Raw genomic sequence first — 17,691 nt, forward strand, 5'->3', positions numbered from 1 at the left:
GTCCCGGGGGATGCAGGATTTCCCCGTCCCCGGCAGTGCCTCACTAGAGGGCAGCCAGCACACGGCTCCTGCAGCCCAAACCCCGCAGCACGGAGCCTCCTCCTCGGGCTAAACAAATAAATAAACCGCAATGTGCGGTTCCAGAAGGGACAGCGCGATGAGGGAGAAGTGAAACACTTCACTAACCCTGCTCTGTGCATGAGGTGTGGTGCAGACAGGGGCTGGGACTCTCAGAGGGACATTCCTTGTTCCCAGCGCCCTGACTGCTCAAATCTCCTCTCCAACTCCAGTACTAAACCCTGCTTTCCATGGTTTTCCCCACAAAAGTGCCAATATTTACTGAACAATGCAGGTTCTTCAGCAGACCCTCTAAATTTGTCTCCACAACACCCGGAGAAAGAGGCAGAGAATCGTTTGGCTGCCTACAGAGAGGGGAAACTGCAATTCATAAAAAAATCCCAGCAAGTCACACACACATCAAAAAAATCCCCAGGTCCTAATTTTGTTTTCCTGCTTTTACCAGACAAATATAAATCAATGAACCAAGAGCACCACAGGAAAGTTCCCCTTTCCCACGGGAATACCCAGGACCTCACTGGCTAAATTCCTTTATGGCAGAAGTGGTGAGCTCAAACCTCAGTGCTGGGAGACCTGCTCTGCATTTCAGGTATTTACAGTAAATGCTTACCACGGTGTAAATGCCTTTGGATGGCAACAATACCTTAGCCTATTAGGAAATACCATGGGAATAGGGATTTAAGGTAGATAGTTTGTTTTCACCAGGATTTAATAACCTCCACTGGGACAGACTGGCTTAGATAATAGTTAACCAGATCAGATATTCCCAGTGGACCCTTTTCTGATGGTGTGTTATTTATGTGAGGGACCAGCAATCTGATCCAAAACCTCCTGGAGCCTTTTCAGGCTGGGTCAGTCCCTCCAGTGCCAACAGATGGTTCTGAACCCAGCCCTGTGGATAACCCCATCTCAGCAGGGACTGCCCTTCAGTTCTGCTCCATGTTTTAACCAACCAAATTCAGTTTTATTATAGATAAAAGTCTTCACAAAATGATCTCTGGTAGAAGAAAATTGCTCTCGGACTAGAAAGGAACATAATTTAAAACACACTGCCAAAAAGAACATTGGTTTTTACGAAGAGAACAATTTTCCTCCTTGTAAGCTGCTCTCAGCTCTTCAAGGCCATCATGGTTCCAATTCCATACCCAGACCCCAAATGTGTCATTGCTTTAAGGAGTGAAATACACCGTATCCAATAATTCCCCTGTGAGAAATCAGTGCCCACAGCCACCAGGTAATTAATGTTTTCCTGCACTGTGTATTCTAAGAGCACACTGGCAAGCTGGAATTCATTTCATACACATTTTTTCCAGTCTGTCCCTTAATCCACCTGAACTCATGGCAAGATGACAGGACAGAGGTCACCCTTCACCCTGTTACTAGAAAGTGAGCCACTGTGGGAAAGCATCTGCAGGGCAGCACATGAAGTCACTGCCTGAGACACCTGCAGTAGCTTAGAAACTTGGATCAGAATGAAGAATTAGCCCTTTTCCAGGATGGCTGAATATTATTACTCCTTTCCTTGAACAGGGATTTTCACTTATGGACACTTATGTATATACCAGAAATGAGAAAGCAAGATGGCTTGTATTAAAGACCATCCTAGGACTTTATAAGCAATACTTAGATGCCAAAACCTCATATTGGATTTCTTTTTTTTTTATTTTATTCTCCGACTCCAGTAATTTAGCAGCACATATTGATTTTGAAAGACTGGGCAAAGCTAAATGAGCAGGATGCAGGGGCAGCCAGGAATAACTGCTGAGCCAGAGAAAGGGCTAAAAAGAATAGGAAAAAAAAATAATATCACTTAATCAAAAAAGATTAAAGAGAGAGTCCACGTTTTCCCCCATTTGAATGGCAATCTTCCCATCAGATTAAAGAGACCACTTAAAACCAGAATGTCTTCCATCAGAAGTCTGGGTACAAAAAGAAAACCAGCTCATATTGTCCAGAGGCTCAAATATTCTTTCAGTTTATTCTAAAAAGAGAAATGTATAGAAAAATGATGTATCTTTTCTTTTTCCTCAACTAAAATAATTTTCTGTCAGTGCTTTCCTGCCCAGTGCAGGAAAAGGCACTGCTGGGACTGACACAGGACTCATGTCCCGCTGTGGAGGTAAAATCCCTCCCAGCAGTGCCAGCTCCACCTGGGATCAGCCCCTTCCCCCTGCCCTCGGGGACTCACACCCACAAGAGGCAGCAGCTGAGGCTCAGGGCATCCTTTGAAGTGAATATTAAATTCTCCATGTTCTGGGTGGGCTCCTGGGAAAGCTCCCACCTTCCCAAAAGTGAGCTGCAGCACAGGGCTGGGGAAAACCTCCCCCTGCCCTGGGGACACGGGGACAACACAGCCTCCTCCCTCCTAGAACACAGCACAAGCTGCCCATCCTCTCCTCAAACAGAACTGCATTCCAATACCTAAAACCAGGAGAAAAAGAAACAGTGTATGGGGACAGGATTAGTGTTCAAAATTAATTAATAGATAATGCCCCAACAAATGAGTTTCATCCCAGCTTATTCCCTCCATCCCAGAGGGAGAACATCCTCCTTATCAGAGCAGCAGAGAAAGTGAGGACAAGCCTAATAAAAAGACAAGCTGTACTTCTGAGAGTTATTATTTTTAACTAATTTTCCCCGTTTTGTTCCACGTTACTTTAATTAAATGTCTGAGATTGTGGTAAGAGCACAATTGTGCACCAGCACTAATCTGCAGTGCCCTGCAAGGCAACCAGGGCTTGGCTCCAGCAGTTTCTCAAGAGGCTGTTTTGATACACAGCATAGTTGGGAGCTGTCCCATGTTAACCCAGGAGAGTGAAAATCCCTGTTCCTGCAGAGCTGTGACTCTGCTGGTGTGTCAGGGACTGCTGCATTCTCCAGGTGATGCCTCCTGTGCAGCCATGGGGAGGTGGACAGCATTTCTTCTGGTCCCTGACACTTCCAGAGGTAGGGGTTTGATGATCTCTTTTGGGGTTTTGGTAGGGGCATTTTTAAAGACATTTTCAGATATACTTCCATCCAGAAGCACTCTTCAAACCAAATCACTGCTCTGTTGCAGTTAAATAAAAGCTCAGGCTACACTCAAGATGAGATCTAGCTGTTCCTAAAAGCCCATCAGACAAAGCTGGGGCCTGGCCCAGGAGCAGGGATTGTGAGAAGGTGGAGTAGGGTCCCTCTCCAGCACACATGTACCCTATGATGGGTCAGGCTGCAGGGTAGGACACCCAAACTCACAGTTACCAGGGCAGAAGGAAGGAAAACATTTTGAGAGAGCAGTGCAGAGGTTCAGCTGGCAGCACACTCCAAACCCAGCTTCCCACAGCACCAGGCACCTCTGGATTAGCAGCACTCTCCCCTCCAGACACGAATCCAACCATTTCACTTCATCTCTGCACCAGCCAAATGAATCCCTGATGCAATCCCACGGGTTCCCAGTGCTTGTCATTTCCCAAGGAGTGAGCTGGTGAGTCTCCAGCCCTGACAGCCTGCAGGACCCTTTGCAGCACTGGGGTCCCAGAGCCTTGGAGAGATCGTCAGGGGAACCTTGCTGGAGAAATGACTCAGCTAAGGGGTGTCAGATTAGAGACTTCTGTCTCCAATTTGGGCTCTGATAAATGATGTTCTCAGGCAATAATCACTAATCCTGTAAGACAAGACCTCAGTGACAACAGCAGTGAGTCCATCCCCCTTTGCATATGAGTCCCCAGTGCCTTTCACTCCCCCTTCCAGGATTTGATTCAAAACAGTCCCATCTGTTTTCAAAGCTTCTTATCTGTTTGCTTTAGCCTGAAGCTCACAAGTTTGCTCTTTTTCTCCTTAGGGAAAGGCCACGTACCAGCGTGGGGCAGTGGGTTCAGGCAGTGCTGAGGAATGAATGGACGTGGCTCCTGTAATCACTGGTCTGGGTGATCTCTGCACCCTGAATCACACTGCTGAGCCACTCTCTGCAAGTGCTGTCCTAGACAGCTGCAGCTGAATTCAGCCTGGGAAAACATCTATTCCCTCCACCACCTATGAAAGTTTATTTTCATTTAGTATGAACCACTATACAGAATACAACCTAGAAGATGGTGACAAGCAAAACAAAAAAAAAAACAAAAACCAAAAAAACTGGACACATTTTATATGCCTGTTAAGTTCAAGATATTAGTTCCAAGATCAAAAAATGCTAGCTGTTGGTTCTGCTCATTTTCTGGGACAGGTAGAGTAAAAGAAAAGGAACTTGGAGGAATGCATTCAAAGCTTAAGCTGAAAGGGAAGGTGGCAGAGGAAGCAGCCCCCTCCAGCAGTGAATTACCCAACCATATCACAAATGCAAATGTGGACAATCCTGTTTAACAGGCTCAAAGCAATTGAGTCGTGTTGTGAAGTTCCCTGAAACGACAGGAATTTGCCCTCGAAACCTTCCTTCAAGTACCCATGTCTGCACTTAGAGATCATAGGAGGCATCTAATAGATAAAATTATCGACCTTTCCAAAGCTCACTTTAAGCTGCCTACAGGGAATCACATAATTATGGGATGAAAGATAAAGCTTTGTCTGGGATAAGACAGCATAAAGCAGTGAGAAATGCATTATACAGTTATCATCATTTGGGCTTCTTTCCATTTGCCTTCTGAGGTTCCTTTTTCCAGGATCTCCTCAGCTGCCCTGAGATTCACACACCAACCAAAGGGAGAGCAGCTATTGCAATATCAACACCCCAAGAGCCTGGACTTCGGGATGTCAGAAAAGAAATCAAAAGCAAAAGGCCACAACCCTCTAAGAGCTGCAAATATCACGGAAATCATCATTCCCCCATCATCTGTGATCTGGCATTCTGTGATTACCAGGAAGGGCTGGAGTTGCAGCAGCATCTAAAAACACCATGGGCAGACAGTAAGGGAGTATAAAAACTCATTCTTAGGGCACAGAACAACCACTAAATGACAGGGGTTATTGTAAAAGTTTCCTCCAAGGACTGGCTCACCCATAGTTGTTCTGAATCAAGATGCAACTGTCAGCTGGCTCCTGTCCCTTAAAATTACTTCCATCTGCCTTCACCCAGCCAAGCTTCTGGCATAAACAAAACCCTTACAACCAAACATCCTCTGTCTCCACACCCCACTGTGCATTCCATTCTGGGAAGAGCAGATTCCATGCTGACCTACAGCTCTGCAGACAAGCTTGGACACTCCTGGCCTATTTTCTTTTCTAAGAGAGTAGGGGCAGTTGTCTCCCAACAGAATTTTTCTTCCCATTGCAGGGGAACAAGCTGGCTGCTGCTCCCTGTGTCCTACCACCTTCACTAAGAGACAAAAGGACATGACCCACACCAAAATTTGCAGCAAAGTTACCCTAGCACCTAGCAAAGTGCCAGGCTTTTTCTGTGGTGGACCTGCTCCCATCCCATCTTCCTGTTATCCCCAGGGAGAGAGGAGCTTTGCCCACAAGACCTCCAGTGCAGCCCCAGGACTTGCTGTGTGTTTTGAAGCACTTAACAATCAGAGTCAGAAGAACAGAATCCATCCTGCTCCAGGATGGCAGTGCTGGACTTGACATGTGTATCAGGCTGAACACTGATATTCAGCTTCAGTGCAAAAGACCACATTAAACTTGATAGATTTTGCCATCTTCTCATTGACCCCACTCATTTACAGTAAAGGAACTGAAGCACAGACCTGGCTGCACACAAAAAGCCAATTCCAGAGCCTGGAGCACAGCTACATCCCAGCCTCATCCAGAGCTGCATCCCCTCTACCAAACATTCCACTGCACTGTCCTTAAGCATATAATAAAAATAAATCCTGCCGTAATTCTTTTGCCTCCCTTTTTGTTTGGTTGGGTTTTTTTGTTTTTTTTTTTTTACTGGATGCTCCTGTTGCTGTTGGAAAGCAACCTCTGATTCAGGCTCTAGGTCCATTTGACAATTCAACTAATAATTGTATTTCATTTCTCAGACTATTAGCATGTAATGGAGCAGCAGCAGCAGCCTTGGCTCCTGCTGTCTGGGAAGAGAGAGAATTTGTGCCAAAGGCTAAGTGCATTGCCTTGGGTCAACTGGTCCCTTCAAATCCCAGAGTGCATAATCTTGGAGTGCGAATTCACCCCACTCTGCTCCCAGCAGGAACTGGAGCTTCCAGTTGTCTTTCAAAAGATAAAACAATATCAGTATATTTCCTAGTCATTTCTACCCTTTTGTATTCCTCCCAAATAACAGAAAGCTGCTTAAATGAGATGTGCACACTCACAGAACAAGTTAATTAATGGTCTCAGCCTAAATTGGTGAAACCAGCATGCCTCGAGCAGTGATTTAGCACTTCAACACTCACTGCCAGACTTTCACCTTCCAAGCGGTCTTTAATCCCCCACATTAACATTTAGTTCCCTGCTGAGGGGCCTCTTCCAAAGCTCAGCTCTTTGGGAGAAGCATCCCAGGTCCCCCCTGAGCTCAGGAGCTGCAGTGAGGCTGCAGAGCTGGGAGGGAACCAGCACCATCCAACAGCAAAGGGATGAACATCTGCAACATCTGCCCAGCCCCACAGCAACTGAGGAGAGTGCAAGAGATGAGCTCTTCAACCCCAATCAGACCAGCAAAGAGCCTCATTTTTGAGTTACCCAAGTTCCTACAGAAGCAGGAATTTTAATTTTAATTAATTTAAAAATTAAAATAAATTCCTGCTGAATCAAGCCTGTTCTGATTCTGCTTCATCCTGCCAGCATCTTCTCTTGCAAGATGTATTTTCTTAAATGAAAGAAGATAGCAAAGAGAGAAGGGCTGGGGAAGTAGAAAACATTTCTAGGAGCTGCACATTGTGTTTCTCCAGCATGCTCAAGCTCTGGTTTGCAGCACTCACTGCAGCCAGGTATCTGCTGCACACACCAGTGGACTGGTGACTGCTCTGAAGACCCAGCCAGGGTCAGTCACAGCCAGGGAGACTCTAGAATCACAGCCAGGGAGAGCAACACTTCTGCAGGGACAGGCTCCACAGAGCAGAGGTGACAAGGACAGAGGCCTGAGCTGTGCACCAGTCCCAGGGAGCCTCTGCTGCAGGCTGGGCTCTTGGGCAGCAGGCAGAGACAGAATCCAAAAAAATTGGTGGAGCCCTCACCCCTGGAAATGTTCAGAAAACATTTAGGTGTGGTGTTCAGGGACGTGGTTTAGTGGTGGAGCTGGCAGTGCTGGGTTTATGGTGGGACTCAATGGTCCTTGAGGGCTTTTCCAACCTCAGTGATTCCACAATTCTGAGATCAGGGAGCAGAGGGAGGACTGAAGCACAGCAAGGTCCTGCTCAGCCCATGAAGGGGTGAGCACCTTCCCCTCTTGCACAAGACCTATTTGATCCCTGAAGATGCAAAAACAGACAGGGAAGAAGAAAAGCAGGGCTCTCCCCACTCAGCCACCCCCACTCTGTCTCCAGGACGAGCAGAGCAGGCACCACCCCTGTTCCCTGCCCAGCTACAGCACAACCCATCTTGGCTGGGACACAGCCAGTTAAAGCTTGGGTCAGGCAGGGACATGGGGACAGCAAAGCCCAAGTGATGGGGCAGAGCATTTTGGCACCTCTGACCAAAGCCAGCCAGGGAAGCAGTTATGTACAGAAACCTAATCCAGCACTCCCCAGTTCTTATCCAATTATGACATAATTCTCTCCTTCCCCTAAAGGATTAAAGCAACAGAGAGGAAGCACAAAGGGGAGGTGGGAGGACTGCAGCACCATGAGGGAGATGAGAAACCAGGGGCTCCTGCCTTTGATGTTTGGATGATCACATCATTGCAATTACTGTGTCAAGGGCTCTGCAGTGTCACTGGTAAATAAATCATCCAAGGAAATTAACTGTGCAGGGAGCTTGCACCACTAGTCACAGCAGGTAAATATGAGAACAGAGAAGTCAAAGCATTTCAAACAGAGGGAAAACTCCAAAATGCTAGGGAAACAAAGTAATTTTTCAAATTATTTCTATAACAAATACAAAATCTGTGTAGGTGCCTGTACAGGAAAGATAGAGCCTTTAGATTCATCTACTGTTCTTTGGGAAATGCAGCCATTATTTAATCATGTACAGTCTTACTGCAGACAGAGAGGATAAAGAACTCATTTGTACTGTGCAAGAAAGAATCTGGCACTTGATACCTGTCCTGTTATAGCATTAAAAACTATGCAATGCACTAATTATTCTCCTTCATCACAAAAACCACCTTAAGTTCTCCCTTCCCCTCCCCTGCTATCACAGTGAGGTGATCTGTGGCACATCATGGTAACACAGAATTTCACACCCCACTCTAATTCAAGAATGAGCCAAAGTAAAGTTCCATCCCAAGCACTTGCTGATCAGTTGATTTGAGTTCCCTGCTAGGGCTGCTGTTCATTTTCATTTGTGTTCAGATCCACACAAGGATGTTTGCTCAGGTTCACTGGTGGCAGGAGCAGCCAGAGCTTCCACCCTCCCTCCTCAGCCACAGCTCCGGACAGAAAACACCCAAACCCCACCGAGCAAACTGCAAACATCACCAGCAGCACCTGAGAATGGATGGGATGGAGCAGGGGGTAAAGCCTGACTGGCAGAAACATTCAGCCATTCTCTTTCCTCTCTGTGTCCTCTGCTCTCATTCAGACTCTCCAGGCTCAGCCAAGTCCAATTTCTTCTCAGCTGTTTGCCCTAAGCTGCCTCATCCTTCCTTCCATGCTTTCCCAGCCCAGAGGTGCAGCTCCAGAAATGCTTTCTAAATGCCTGTTTTGCAATTCAGAACATCCCTAAACTGTTCCATCAGCTCAGTATTTGCCTGTAATCCCCTTTGGATCTGAAGTGTTCATACAGTATTAATTTCAAGATTTAACTCAAAGATAATTAATTCAGTTCTGTGATTTTTGGCGTCATTTTGATTTTAGGCCAGCAAAAGAAAACCTTTGCCTGAATCAAAGCACTTAGAAATCTAACAAACTGATTTACAGCCCTGAAGAGAACTGTTTGTTTGTTTTTTTTAATACAAATTGTTTCAATTTTACCCACCCCCATTTTTGTTTAAACCCACCTACCTATGGTGGAAGCACAAATTCTATAATCACATGCTTAATTGCTGTATCATGTTTATTTTAATCAGAACCCATCCCATTTCAGTTGCAAGTATTTAAAGCCCAGAGCTGGAGTGGAAGAGCAAACTGAAACAAGAAAAACAGAAGTGATGGCACCCACCAACATGAGCAGCAGAGCAGGTGTCACTGCAGCCCACCCAGGGCAGGGGGTGTGAAGGATAAGAGGGAATAGCTTCAGACTTACAGAGGGCAGGGTTAGATGGGATATTGGGAAAAAATGCTTTATATTGTGAGGGTGGGGAGGCCCTGGCACAGGGTGCCCAGAGCAGCTGTGGCTGCCCCATCCCTGGAAGTGCCCAAGGCCAGGCTGGATGGGGTTTGGAGCAGCCTGGGACAGTGGAAGGTGTCCCATTGGAACCAGATGATCTTTAATGTCCCTTCCAACCCAAACCATTCTATAACCACAAACCCGCTGTTTATTTGCTGAGGTTGTTCACAACACACAACAGAAACAGCTCCCTTTCATTTGAATTTGCTAATTGAGCTTCTGATCATTCAAGCCATGCTCTGCTGTCTCCAGCAGGGTCAGTAGAAGTGCTCCAAGTCTGAAAGCAGTCTGTAGCTACTGCCAGCTTGAAGCACCTATCTCTGCAGCCCCAACCTTCTCCCCTCCTGCCCTTTCACATGAAACCTGACACTTAAAGGACATTAAAGGGTCTCAAACTGCCCCTCAACAAGAGCCACCAACTAACACCTCACCTTCCCTGCAAGAACTGTTTAAAATTGCTGCACCTCCAAGCACCTCTAATTTCTCAGACCGATGCAGCACCAGAGTTCTGAATCTTCCCACCCACATGACCCCATGTAACAGAATGCTCCTAAAAAGTAATTTGTCCTCTGAACAGTCAGGAAAACCTTGCCTGACAGAAGCCTTATTGCTTTCTAACTCAACACGAGTTACATTTTCACAGCTGTAAGGAAACACGATTTCATCTCAGTAATAGATCACAGATTGCTTCACAAACAATCAGTGAATCCTCACAGACCAAACTACAATGAAACAATGATTTAAGTCTAAAAGAGTAAAACATACCTGACACAGGCAAAGTGGGGATGTTTCAGATTACTGCTGTCCCACTGGAAGCAAGGGGTAGGAAGCTGTTCACGGATTTCTCCAGTCCTCAGCCGAAGATGTGACAAACCAAGTCCCTCAAGAGCTTCACAGGGTGACCACACCACACTCCAGCTGTGTCACACCAGCTGTAGAGCAGCCCAGCTCGAGGAGCAGCACAGCAGACAAAGCATCCCAGCTGGAAAACACATTATAAAAGCTCCAAAACCCTGCAAATGGCCTTGATCAGTTTTCCCCAATGGGACTACTTTTGCAGCAAAAAATGGATTCATTATTTAGAGCAGAAAAGAAGGTGGCTGACTGCAGCTGAGGATGCCACTTTGGATTTAGTAGATGTCCTGATACTGTACACTGTGTAAACACCTACACACATGAGGCTCCTCTCACCACTGTAAGAAGTTTTCCCTGTTTTTAGTAAGGAACAAAAGCTTCTCCCTTTTAATTTCAATGGAATCAGAGTCTGGATTCTAAACTGTCTTTGATGGGTGACAGCCAACTTTGGTTCTCTGCATCTGAAGATCTCCAAGCTCTGTGGCCCACACTCCCCTGTCTGGCCACTTTCCAGTCAATGAACATGACTTTAATTTTTCACACTGGGCACCCAATGTCCTCAGATTTGCACTCCCACACCATTTACAGTCAAGGAACACAAACTGAGGGCACACCCAGTGACAAGGGACTGTCTGAAGTAGAGCTTTGTTGAAGAGTGTAGAAAACTGGGCACCTCAGCCTCTCCAGGACTTGACATGAAAGTTCAAGTTGTTTATTTGCCATATTAGGCACCAAGCCTTGGTGCTTTGCCTTGGCTGCTGCACTGCCTATCATGGTATTTTTAACACATCCTTTGCTGGGTGACCAAAAAACATTCCCTGTTCCCCAGCGATGCCTCACCTGATTTTGCTACACTTCTAACAACACAGCTCAAAGTCTCTGCAAAGCTTGTAAAGTACAGGAAAAAGAGAGAACATGAAAGCAGAAATTCAAATGTAGCTTGAACTTCTTGCTTTTAACTGTATGCCACAATTAGGGTAACACAGAATTACAGTAAAATGCTCCTGTGAGCAGTCTTGGGAAGGGCTCTGAGCTCAATTTCCAATTTTCTGTCCTGAGTGGCTTCACAGAAATCAAAGCAGGTACTCTGCACAGCCACAGTGAGATAACTGCAGTCAGGCTCAATATTTCCTCCCCAGTATTTTAAATTTTTGCCCCAGTGAGTAATATGGCATATGAATTCAACTCAGTGTTTATTCTATTCCTCTGCCAGAGGAAGAGAACCAGGAGAGAGCTCACTCCCTGTATTGCTTTTATGCATCACTGTCAGCAATGGCATGGTGAGACAAAGTCCTTTCAAGAAAGAAAAAAATCCAAATGTCTATTTTGGGAAATTCTCATCCATCACATAGCATTAGAGATACTCAAGGGACTCTGGCTTTATGTGATTTAACATGGAGATTTACACCCCACCCCACCTCCTTATTTTACAGTCTTTGGTGGCATTATGCTTTGAGGTTCAGAAGCTCCAAGTGGGGCTTCTATTTAAAACCATCTTTACTGCAGGAAATTTTGTTACATGACTTTTTTTTTTTGAAAAATACATTTTGGAGAAAAAAGTATCAGATGACTCGCTGACTTCTGAGACATGCAATGAGCAAAAAGTAGAAATCCTGCTGGTCTGACTCAGAAAAAAGCACCCTCTAAAGTTTAGAAATAGACAACATCAAATTATAGAAAGAACAATTTAAATTAAAATATTAAAAATCCACATCTACTGGCAAAGGAACAGGGAGAAAAACCCTTGACACGTGGCAGCAAAAAGTGGGAAATTCTTCCTTTTAGCTTACGTGGGTAACATTAAAATACACACGCACACATAATTACTCAGATTTTCCCCTGGGAACCCCAAATTTATGCCTGGTCTATACAAGAGGACAACACAGCTGTGACAGAGAACAGACCTGTAATTTTGTCTCTGTTATGCCATCAACAAGCCCAGCATTTATGAACACACATCCCCAGGGACGCGAATCCCTCGCAGACACAGCTGAAAGCTCGTGTATCTCCAGCCTGCAGCCTCACCTTCTCATGCATTTCATTTTGGGTTTGATTATTAGATGCCCACGAGCACCTATTAAATAGACAGGAGAACCCCTGGCAGAGCAAATCCCAGCCCTGCTGTTGGACAGGTGCAATAAAGCAGGAACAAAGGCTGCGGCAGCGCTCGCTCCCAGCCGAGGCACGCAGGGATCCAGGAGCGAGGATCCCGGGGGAAATGGCACTTGGTTCCCTTGGTGGCACACTGTCACATCAGTGCCACTTGTTCCCCTCTGTTTGCACTGCAGGTGCCAAGTGTGGAGGTGTTGTTGCAATATCTATGGCTGTGTCTTTTAAAAAAGGGATGTTTAAGGGAAAACTCGGGCAAACCAGTCCTCCAAAGGTCTTTTTGGAGGGGAAAACCAAAGGCCACCCCTTTGCAAACCAGGGGCAGGAAAGTACAACTGCCACAAGGAGCTGGAGATGAGGTGAAGCAGCAAGTGAATGTCACAAAGTGTCCAAAGCAGGGGGGATTCCCACTGTCCCCCAAAGCTTGTGTGGGAGCAGGAATGGCCAACACCTGATACCTGGCAAGTTGCTCATCCACCTGGGCCAGGCACTCACCCCCAGGAAAAAGGGACTCTCCTGAAGTGTTAAATCCCCAGGGCAGAGAGGCACAGACATCAGAAGACACTGTAGAAACAGGATTTATATTTTCTACAGCACCATCATATTCCTCATTTCCTGCCACAGTGACCTACCTGTGTAGGCAAAGCACCCCCATTACCAACAAATCACAGCAGTAATGAGCTTTCTGTCCCAAAAACCACATCTAGCCACTCAACAAAACACCCAGCTGCAACATTTCTCTGCTGCTTATATTCCTTACCCTATCCTAAATGAAGGAAAAGGCTATGAAATGCTTTTCTGGACATGCCCTGCAATATGCACAGACACTGCTCCTGGGCCAAGGAGATGTCAGCAGAGGGCTGACCTGCTCTTCACCTCCACTGACATGGGCAGAACACGTGCCACAAACATCCTCATAAAACAAAACCCTTTTGGGGAAATCAGTGCTTGCTGCTCTTGCCTGCCAGCAGAATATCTTCCTTACCCGTGCTGGTTCCCATTGCACGGCTATAAACTTTCACATCCTGTAAATACACAGCTAGACATGAAAATATAAACTCATTTTGTGGATTGTCTCTCTCTTCCCTTTACAGCCAGTGCCAGCACCGTGGTAATTCAAACACTGTGACTTGGGATTCCTTTCTGGCAAGTGCCCACACTAATTTTAAATAAGGCAGGCTTGGCCTGAAACCAGCCTACAGAAGGTGGGTTTTCCTTTGTCTCAGCAATGTAGGAAACTACAAACAGAGCCAGAGACCACATTGTGATGAGGATGAGAAGGTTGCAGGGGGAGAAGAGAGAAAGATTAATCTGAAAATACCTTGTGACAGTTCCCAAAACAGAGAGCCTAAAACAAGGAGGGAAAAGATGGCTTGAGAGCAAAGCTTGTATGCAGCAAGTGCAATAAATGGGAAGATTTCCAGTGAGTGGATCACTGCAGCAGAGCCATTAAGGAAGCTGTATCCCCACAGCTCCACTCGCCATGCCTGGCAGCACCAGGATAATGTGGTCATAACTCAGAGAAGCATCAGCAAACAGCAGTTTTCCTGCTCCCTGTATAATTTAGCAAAGGCACAGACACTGCTCTGTCATATTTCTCCCCTTCAAAGCATCAGGATTTTTATTTTTTTTTTCCAGGGTTATTTTGATGCTGGTTTAGATTTTCTCTAAGAGAGATCTCTGGATTAAGCAACCTTTTTATTTAAATAACAGCCCAGGTTCATGGGTTCAGAGCAACCCTGAAAGCCAGATAGCTCAAACAGTGTCAGATTTCAGTAAGAGAATGAGAACACCTTGGCACACACCCCTGCACAACAGCATCGATGTGCCTTGAAAAGCCTTGGGAATTAATACTCCATCTCACCCTACCAGGAATGTAGTGGTCAGTTTTCAGAAACACAGGGACATCAGAAGATGACAGTGTCCCTACACACATGGCTGTGCCACCAACACAACCAGCTGCAAAGGCAGCTAGATGAAGGGAATTCCTGGAGAGCAGCTGTGTGGTTATTCCTGCTCACAGATGTGCTCTGCACACCCATGTGTGCTCTGCACATTCACCTCTGACACACCAACAGCAGGTCTCTGCCTATTAAGAGAAATTGCTTTTAAAGCGAGGCAGTGAAAGGTATTGTTAGAAAGCTCAGGCTGAATCCTGGCTCAGGGCCTACATTTACATCTCCTTTTGGAAGGAGAGGGCTGACATCAGTAGGTCTGCAGCTACAGAGCAGCACTGGGCAAGTATCTGCCTGTCAGCTCCCCACAGCCACGGGGATTCCTCCTCCTCCTCCATCTCCTTTGCTATTTGCATCCATTTCATGCAGCACCAATTCGTCCAAACCTCCTGCTTTACCACACTGATCTGGGAGCTGCACCCATCCCATGGCCACCTTCTCCCCAGGGCCAGGTAGGAGCTGCCAGCACCTCAGGAGTGCTGGGATCCCCCAGGAAAAGCAAGCCAAGGCTTGCCTGCCAGGTAGGAGCATCTCCAGCACTGCCCAAACACTTTCTCTCTCCTCCAGGATCTGCCACCTCTGGCAAGAAGGAGAGCAGCAGAGAGAGCGAGCTCAGGTACAGCACTGCCTGCCAGTGCCCATGTGAGCAGCCCAGGTTTTCACCCAGAGCCTGTCAGGGCAAGGGGCAGAGATCCTGCACTGCACAGCTGTGCATGCATCTAACACACAGCCAGCTTCACATGAGCAATTTTTCTTTTTTAAAATGAATCTGTAAGATACACCTGATGGCTTCCACCTTTCTGCCCACCTGATATCTTAAACCAAACTCCCCTGCTCACAACATGCTTAAACCCAAATAACCTGCACAGCAAACATCAGGAGGCAACCGAGGCTATTTTCTACAAGTGGAGCCTGAAGCCCTTTCACAGACAGGCAGCTGTTTTCTGGGCAGACATCTCAAAGGAGCACCTCCCTGCTCAGGCAGAAGAGCTCCCCTTCCCTCCTCTGCATCCACCAATTTCATCCTACTTGTGTGCACAGACAGGAACCAAAGTGGAAGATAAGAATACCCTGGCAGGGATACTGCCTGCTTTAGTTATTCAATAGCTCTCTGAGCCAACTAGGGATTTGTTTGCTAAGCAATGACAGAGTATTCAAATTATGCTGATTAAAACCATTCAGTCAAGACATCATGCCTTTAGAAATACTGTTTGGTTTATGTTACAGCTATTTTTTTTCCGCCCCTCCCTGAATTCAGCAATTCAGATTGTTCCTCCAGCAAGCCAAATACACAGATGATTAAATTCTTGCACCTCCAAAGCATAAAGGCATGACAATATTTGTCCTTTTCCAGAGCAAGGTCTGAATAAACTGGAGTTTTACCAGGAGTTAAAGCCACTTGGATGCCTCTGGACACAAGCCAGTTTCTAACCAAGTTGGGAAAAAACTTCCCAGCACTCACAGAACTTTTGAAAATCAGCTCTTGAAGGAGCTGGTGCTGCCAGGAGATGGGTATTAAGCTACCCAATTTATTCAGATAACTTCTACAGGCTTCACCTGAGACTTTAAATTTTGTATCAAGTTTTCATCACCTTCAGAGTGGCAAAGCATTTAACACAAGAATTCCATGGTAGTGAATAGCAGCACAGGGGCACTAAATCACAAACTTGTTAACCCTCCCAGGCAATTGTACCGAGTTAAAGGTACTTGGTGCCTCTCATTTAAACAACCCCCGAGGTTTTATTGTCTGGGAAGAGGAGCACCTTGCTTTGGGCCAGCAGGTTCTTGGGAAGCAGTGTCTCTGATGGTTCTGTCCCACAGGTAAAGCCACCCAGATCCATTCTCAACATGACTACACGAGGGATCTTTGCTCTTCCAAACCTGCCCTCCAGCCACACCACACTTGTTTCCAGCAGGGTGTTGGATGATAAGCATTAAAATTCACCATAAATCATGTGGTGGCAATGTGCTCACCCCTCCTGAGCAGCCACTGAGGGGACACATCTATCACCAGTCCTGAAGCAAAGCACAGCCCCCACCGAGGGAAAGCCCCATTTGTGTTACTCCAGCACCCACAGAACAGTCTGGCAAGGATTTTTCTTGGGGAGCAATGCCAATTTAGTCCCAAACTAAGTAATTACCCACTGCTTTATAACAGCTTCCCATTTCCTATCACCCAACCAGCTGTTAATAAGGGATGTGCAGCAATCCAGGACACAAGGCAGATAAAATATTTGTGGAGTAACTGGCCTGGGACCTGTACAACCATGACAGGCACATCCTGCCTGCACCAGAGCCTCTGACCAGCTTGGAAGGGATTCCTGGAGCCAGAGAAGCCAAACAGGAGCAGGGCAAAGAGCTTCTGGAAATGTTTTAACAACAGTTGAGAGCCACCACACTCTTGTTTTACCTTTAACAAGTTTCTCTGAGTCAGCTCCCTGCCTTCAGCCTAGAGCAATCCTTACAGCTTTTTTTCCTTAAACACAGCATTCCCTATAGGCTGGGAGCTAATTTATGGCAATTCATTAGGCTGTTCCAACTTGGGCAACAACAATTCATGCTCTAACTTTCTCAAATTAATTCTGAAAAACACTACCCCACCCTGGCAAAATGTTAATTAAGGATCCTTTTACCTGCTCTCTGAAGATCACAGGGCAGATGCTGTCAGACAGGTTTGCTTTCTGTTATTACCAATTTCAGCAGCAATTCACCTCTCCTAATCCCATTCTGAATATCAGGTACTCACACAGACATTAAAATGAAGCAAAGAGGATCACTGGAACCACCCAGGTAGCAGCGTTAGCTGGGACAGAGCTTGCACAGAGGACAACTGAACGTGAGGATGACTTGCTCTCCCTAAGATCTGGAGGATGTGCTGTTCCTCTGAAGCCCCCCTGGCCTTCCAAATATTTGCTTGAGGTTTCCTTTATATGCAGAGTTTCCTAGCGGAATGGTGAGCATGCAGAGCACATTCCTCTGCTAAGTGTCTTCTTCAAATTTTGGGTAAATACCAGGACATTCCTGCCCAGCTCACACAAACAGTTTGGATTCTAATGGCAGAGTCTGAAAGGACAGCTATGGCCTTGCTGCTGGTTTTCACCAAAACCAAGGACACAACTGATTTTGTGCTCTGCTGATCAATAGAATTAAACTCCCCGAGTGGACACATTTATCCCAGTAAATGGTTGCTTGAAACTGTATTATTTAGACAAGAGGGGAGCTGTAACCATGCCAGAAGGTTCTTGCAGGTAAAAAAAGTATCCTGCATTAAAAACAAAAGCTAAGATTTGTGGTAATGAATTAGCAATGAAGCCATTGCTAATGTTATATTAGTGTCATATTAGTCCTGAGG

This window comes from Parus major, chromosome 12 (assembly GCF_001522545.3).
Source record: "Parus major isolate Abel chromosome 12, Parus_major1.1, whole genome shotgun sequence".
In the NCBI taxonomy this organism is placed as follows: Eukaryota; Metazoa; Chordata; class Aves; order Passeriformes; family Paridae; genus Parus; species Parus major.